Source organism: Telopea speciosissima, chromosome 1, assembly GCF_018873765.1.
Source record: "Telopea speciosissima isolate NSW1024214 ecotype Mountain lineage chromosome 1, Tspe_v1, whole genome shotgun sequence".
NCBI classification, from domain to species: domain Eukaryota; kingdom Viridiplantae; phylum Streptophyta; class Magnoliopsida; order Proteales; family Proteaceae; genus Telopea; species Telopea speciosissima.
This window is the reverse complement of record NC_057916.1, coordinates 42,350,257-42,356,790: the sequence shown is the minus strand read 5'-3', so window position 1 is coordinate 42,356,790 and position 6,534 is coordinate 42,350,257. Positions and strand designations below refer to the sequence as shown.

At 37.7% G+C, this 6,534-nt stretch overlaps 1 pseudogene; it reads left to right on the top strand.

Annotated features, from left to right (window-relative positions):
• The first annotated feature begins 5,493 nt into the window (after positions 1-5,493).
• On the top strand, positions 5,494-6,310 carry LOC122649767 (annotated as a pseudogene).
• The last annotated feature ends 224 nt before the right edge of the window (positions 6,311-6,534 follow it).

Genomic DNA, 6,534 nt, shown 5'->3' with positions numbered 1-6,534 from the left:
TTACCTTAAAAACAGCACCACAAGTGTGATTCAACCTCAAGCTTGTTCAAGTTGTTGCGGGTATGACTCAACATAAAATCTAAGTTTTGGTCTTCTCATTTCAGGCAAAGGTCAAACCTAGTTTCTACTACTTAAACTATTGTATTACAGTTTGCGCTGAATTATTATATGCTTAATTTGAAACAAACATATGATTTTCTTTTGGGGGACAAAAAAGTAGAAACACATTTGAATTTAGAAAGGGAAAAAGTTTTCCTCCCCTCAGCCAATGTCCATACATTTTTTTATATGATAATTTTTTTTTTTTTTTTTTTTTTTTTTCTATTCAACCTCTGAACATGTGGACTCATGTAGATGGTATTATTCTCAGCCCCATAATTGATATGGCATGGGGGACAGACATCACCCCTTTCTCTTAAAAATATATAAAAGATTCACAACCATATATGAGAGAGGGATCCTTCCCTACATTTGGTTCTATATCCGAATTCAAACTGACAGATTCGACTGATTGTATTATTAAAAAAAAAAAAATGATTCGACACATTGGATTCCAATTCCTTGAATGGTGCATTTATGTTATTAATGTAGGATCTGTGTCCAGTGGTGGTTGGAGGGAGGGAGATTAACAGTCAACAAAGGATGTGTCGGAGTCAACCGGGAAAGTTTGTGTATGCGACATCTGCTGGGAGTAAAAAAGTATATTTTATGGGAAAGATATAAAACAAGTGGCCATTTTGTTAAACTTTTTTTAAAAAGGTTTTGCTAGGTTTTCCTTTTGTGGGCTGGGGTTTGGGTGTTTCGAGCATCCTAAATCTGTATTGTTTTGTTTTTTCCCGTCCTTTTTGTTGACCTGTGGGAGATAGAAGACTGTTGTTGTCGTGATTCTCCGTCGGGTTGTCATGTGATAATCCAAGCAAAGCAATGTGGACGCAAAAACAAAAAAAAAAAAAGAAACCCCAAGGGGTTACCATAGTTGGCAAAGAATATCAACACTTCACAATTCAAAGGTCATCCGTTCAACTCTCCTTGGGTCTCTATTATATTTATTCTTTCTAAAAAAATAAATAAATAAAGAAATAAAAAATGGATGAAAAAAAATAAAAAAAATTAGATTTGCTACGGATAAACAATATTCTCCTATGTCATGAAATCATATACCAAAAACTGGATATGAGTAGGGCTTATGACAGATTAAAATGGAGGATTCCTTCGAAAAACGCTAACACATTGGTTTCCACCATTACTGGGTTCGATTTATTATGTTATGTGTTAAATCTCCTTCCTTTTCAGTCTTGTTAAATGGTTCACCTATCCCTTCCTTCACTCCCACTAGAGGCCTTCTCAGGGGATCCCCTTCCCTCTTATTTTTTTGGTCTTGTGTGCAGAGGTCTTAGCAACTCACTTGGTGGAAGCATATATTGTTGACTCCAAAAGAATTAAAGGTATAAAACTCAATTGTAATGGAGAAAGACTCTCGAACATTGCTTTCGCGGATGACCTTATCCTGTTTGGCCATGCCACACCTGCAGACGCTAGAGGCTTTTTCGATAACGTTAACACTTACTGTAAAAAATCAGGTCAATGCATCCGTATTCACAAAACAAAGGCTCATTATAGCCCTAATGTCTCCGCTTCCACGAAGAGAAAATTAGAAGCAAGCTTCCACATAATACCAAGCTTGGCAATAGATGCCTATCTTGGCGTTCCTTAGGTCGCAGGAAAGATTAAAAACATCTAACTGCTTAGATCTCATACAAAGGCTTAACTTGAAGCTTCAGTCTTGAAAATCCAAATTTCTGTCAACAATTAGGAAAACTATTTTGATTCAATTCACCTTATTCTCTATGTATGTCATTGCATTACATATCATGCTTTTGACTTCCATCAGCGATCCATAAGGAACTTGATTTAATCAACAAAAATTTCTTCTAGTCCAAAGAAGAGGGCTCTAACCCATCAACCATAAGTTGGAGTACGATTTGCCAGCCCAAACGATGTAGAGGTCTTAATATTAAATCCTTAGAACCCATGAATCAAGCTCTTTTGGCAAAATGGGAATGGGAGCTTCTCACCCCCACTCTTCCTTGTGAAGCAGATTAATGAAGGCTTGGTACTTACCAAATTTGAATATTCTCCATGCTTCTACATCAACAAGTGCTTCATGGGGATGGAAGTCGATAGTTAGAGCTCTTCCTTTGCTGAAAAAGGCATCTTCTACTAAGTGGGAAACGGCAATTCTATCAACCCTTGGACTGATTTTTGGGTCCAAATATTTACATGGAAACTTCTACGTGGTCATATTCCAACCGCTGCACTTCTTGTTATATAATTATTTTTAAAAGATAGAAAAAATGATAAAATGACAATGACTGAATCAATGGAATTTGATCAAATCGGATTGAAATCAACTGGCTGAACTTAATATCATTTTGGATTGAAATCAGAAAAATTAATAAAAAACTAATTTATATAAAAAATGACGAATTATTATTATAACAAAGTCTGTTATTTTTTCAAATGTCATAAGATATCTATTATACTATGTGGACAATTGATATGTCGATTGTCACCATTAGAAAGAAATCGAGGACATGGTATAGATTTTTCACGTGTCAAATTTCAAAGCCTAATTCACTAAAATACCCCTTTTATATCATAAAAAATTCTGTGTATGTCCATTTATATGTATCGGTAGTCTAAACTTTATTATGCATTCTCCCAACTTTGAATAGAAATAGAGGGTTTAAATTAAAAATTGTTAAAATGGATGACTCATATTTATAGTGCAATTTTCAAAAATATCATCATCTTCCATTATTATTTATTATATGGATAACTACCCAAAAACAATTAAGACCGAACCAATAATAAATTTGTTGCCGCTTGATTCCGATTGAACTAAGGTGGATGACCTGTGGAAGGAATAGACAATATTCGGAAGAACTTGTGGTTAATCTCCGATGATAAAATTAGAATTGAGCAATATGTAAATAAGAATGAAATACGAATAGAGTAATAAATGTGAATACCTACCTCTATCTGTCATTGTTCTTTTTATACTTCGACTCGATTTGTGCTACAACCCACTTGGGTGGATGATGAGCTGTTACAGTCCCACTGGAAATGAATGAAACAAATAATATTCCAAGTATATTAATTGATATAGGGCCCACTGAGTCCTTCGTAACTATCAGAACATTCAAGTTACTCTGCCAAGTGTATAAGTATATGTTTAAGTATATCAAGATTAATAAGTGACCAATAGTTATAGGTTTTAATTTGGTATTTTTGTATACATACCAAACACCTTATTGGGTCCTGTTTCAGTCAGATCTGATCTGGTGGTATATGCAAAAACCGATCCAAAAGTGCCGAGTAGGAAACTATTACATTGCACCGTTTATTGTACTGCTGCTAATAAGTAATAATAAATAGAGGTGAGTTCAAGAGTGAAAAGTGTAATTACTAATTAGGGGTTGGTCATTGAGTCAAGTGTCACCTGTTCTGTAGGTGGAACCACTAAACACTTCTCCAAGTCTGGTCTATGTAGGAGAAATGAAATTAAGAGAAATAATTAAAATCACAGCATTTGTGGTTGCCAGTTGCCACTTGCCAGTTGCAACCTAACGTACTATTGCCCAGCTGTAAATTACTATCCAAGGTAGAAGTAAATGCCATCAAACCGCGTCGGGTGTCCCTTCATTTTCCAAATCCTGCAATGACCTAAAAGATTCATTGATGAGAAAGGGGTAATACTGTCATAGGGTGAGTAGACCAAAAAAAGAAGTTTGTTACTGTTACAGTGCTACTCCCCCATGTAATCTTTTACCAAAAAAAAACCTCCCCCCTGTAATCCTCGATCTTTTCTACTCAAAACCCAAAACCCAAAACTATCCAACCCTTAATTCTTGTTCAGAGGTGGCCCACCAGTTGCACGCGGAAGCAGATGAAAATCCAGTTGTAAGCCTTTGTCATCTAATGGCCAAAAAAGAGCTAGTAGGTGAGCCTTTCGGCCTCCAGTCCAGCCTTTAAATACAGGTAACCATCCTCACTTGTTTCTCCTCAGTTCCAGCTTTCGGGGATCTGAAGCACGGCATTTTCTATCAAGGTTTCTGGGATTGTTGGAGTAACAGCAGAGAATATATATAATACTTGGCACCCAAATCCCCTGTTTATGTGCCGATAATGGCTCGATTTCTTCTCTTCTGCTTGATTTTAGCCATGGCGGATGTCTTCGTAATGCAGGTGAGGTGTCTAGAGCACCAAGCTACAGAACTGACGAAGTCATACAAGGTTACTAGTGCAATCTCTGAACCACCCGCTCCTGCTTCAGTGGAAGAAGACCAGATGCAAGGGTCGGAACAGGCGGTACCTCCTGATATCAGACGGCTCGGGAAGCATCATTCCAACAATGATTCCATCGCTGGGGGAGGTGTCATCATTGGAGGTCTTGCCACTGTCACCTTCGCTGCGGTTTTCTGCTACATTCGTGTTACTAGAAGAAGGGACGATGAGAAGTGACACTTATAATTTAGGTTTTTTTGGATTTAGAGTTTTTTTTTTCAAAAATTCTTTTCTTTTCCGTCATTCTCTATTGAATCACAGATTTAGTATACACGGCACCGGCTACAGGTGAGATCTGAGGACGAGTACATTCAGTAGTCGGGACCCATGTTTTTATTCTTTTTGTTCTGTTTTCAAAATATTCATTTCCTGTGGATATGTATAACCCAAATCTTACATGTAGAAGAATGTTAGAAACAGTTGCATAGAATAGATATGAAGAAATATTCATGAAGATTGAAAGATTTGATTTTGTTTCTGTGGGTGTTTGTGTTTTTTTTCCCCCCCTCTTTTTTGGTTGAAATTCATCAAAAAAAATTCTATTGTTTGTGGTGGAAATCTGAAAGTAATTAGTAGTTGTAACTACGAATTTTGATAGCAAGCTTCCTTGAATTTATGGATCGATTCTTCTCTTGTTTCAAGTTTGTTGTCGGCCGTCGGTGTATTGCATTGATGGCCGATATACACTCAAAAACCTTAGAAATTCCTTCTTTTTGGATCTGAGGAACGGTTCTAGGGTTCTTGAGCACCGATTCCGATGATTCCGAATGATTCTTTAACAAGTCCCAACATGTTACCTCCATGAGAACATACATTCTCGTATATACTCTGTTTTCTTCTCATAAACAAAAACCTCGATCTGTTTATCATTTCCCCTGCATGTTCTGAAATAGGATCTCTACTATCTCAGACTGTCAGACATGGCCTTTTCTTGCTAGCGCTGGAGGCATGCTCCGGTCTACTTGGCCAGCTCTGTAACTCTGGCTGTTGTCGCAATCTCTTTGTCATTTCACTCCAAACCGAGGACCTAAATCCCATTATCTCGAAATACGCACTGTTTATCTTTGATTTGAACGCTTCTGGAGGTCTACGGAAGGGTTTGGATTCAATGTCATGGCCACCCTTCTTGAGAGCTAGCTATCTGTTATGATCCCTCCCATCTTCAGAACTGGCGATATTCGCCATCCAAGACCCAGCCATCGCTCCATCTCTCTCCCTCTATGGCTGTCGAGACATCTTCTCCGTTACCACACTTGTCCTTCCAAGCTTTCCAAGTAAGATCTCCTAAAGAAGCATCTGTTTGGAAATAAAAAAACGCAGCACACAAGACAACGATTTAGGTGGAAGGTAACTGCATCCACGGCCGAGTGATAGTCCAGATCCACTATTTGAAGAAAATTACAAAACCTCTCAACTTCTTTCAAAGAGATAATCACTATAATAGCGTTTTCTTGGGTTATAATAGACAGAACCCTCTAGAAATCCATTTGGTCTGGCTGTTTTCGTACGTTTTGAAGTCAAACAGTACTTTCTTAATTAAAAGTGAGATCATGCTTCAGCAATAACAACCTCAAGGTAGTTGTATCCCCCATTCTTCTTCCTGGAAAGAAACTTGAAATCACCAAAGTTGATCGCAAAGAAGGAACTACCGAAATTAATAAGGCCTTGATCACTCATCCATATATCTTCGTCCAAGGTCCCTTATTAATTCACGCAGTTATTAGGCCAAATTCAATTCACACAAGAAGACATTAAGATGGGAAGGAGTCCTATTCAATCAGCCATCTGCCATTCCAATTCAAGTCTGGTTACAAACGCAACTGAATCAAGAAAAGGTGTGCTTTGGGCCTGGATTCTTATATAGCTGGGCTCGTATGGGTTTATTTCTTTTTCAAAAGGACTGCAATCAGTTCTTGATGAGATTCTTCCAGAGTACAAGGATCTGAGTTCTGTGACAATGTGACAATCTTCGCTCCACCAGAATTATTGATTTACATCTCATCACCTTTGCAACTATTGGAAACGATTATGAAGTTCCATTTTGGAGGAATATAGACGATCATAATCCTACTGAACGATCTTGTCCATATCATGGGGATTGATTTCTCCTCTATTCCTTTTCTTGATGCTCTTACTCAATGGTAATGAGAATGCTCAACTCTTGAATAGAGCGGGGTGGGGGGGGGG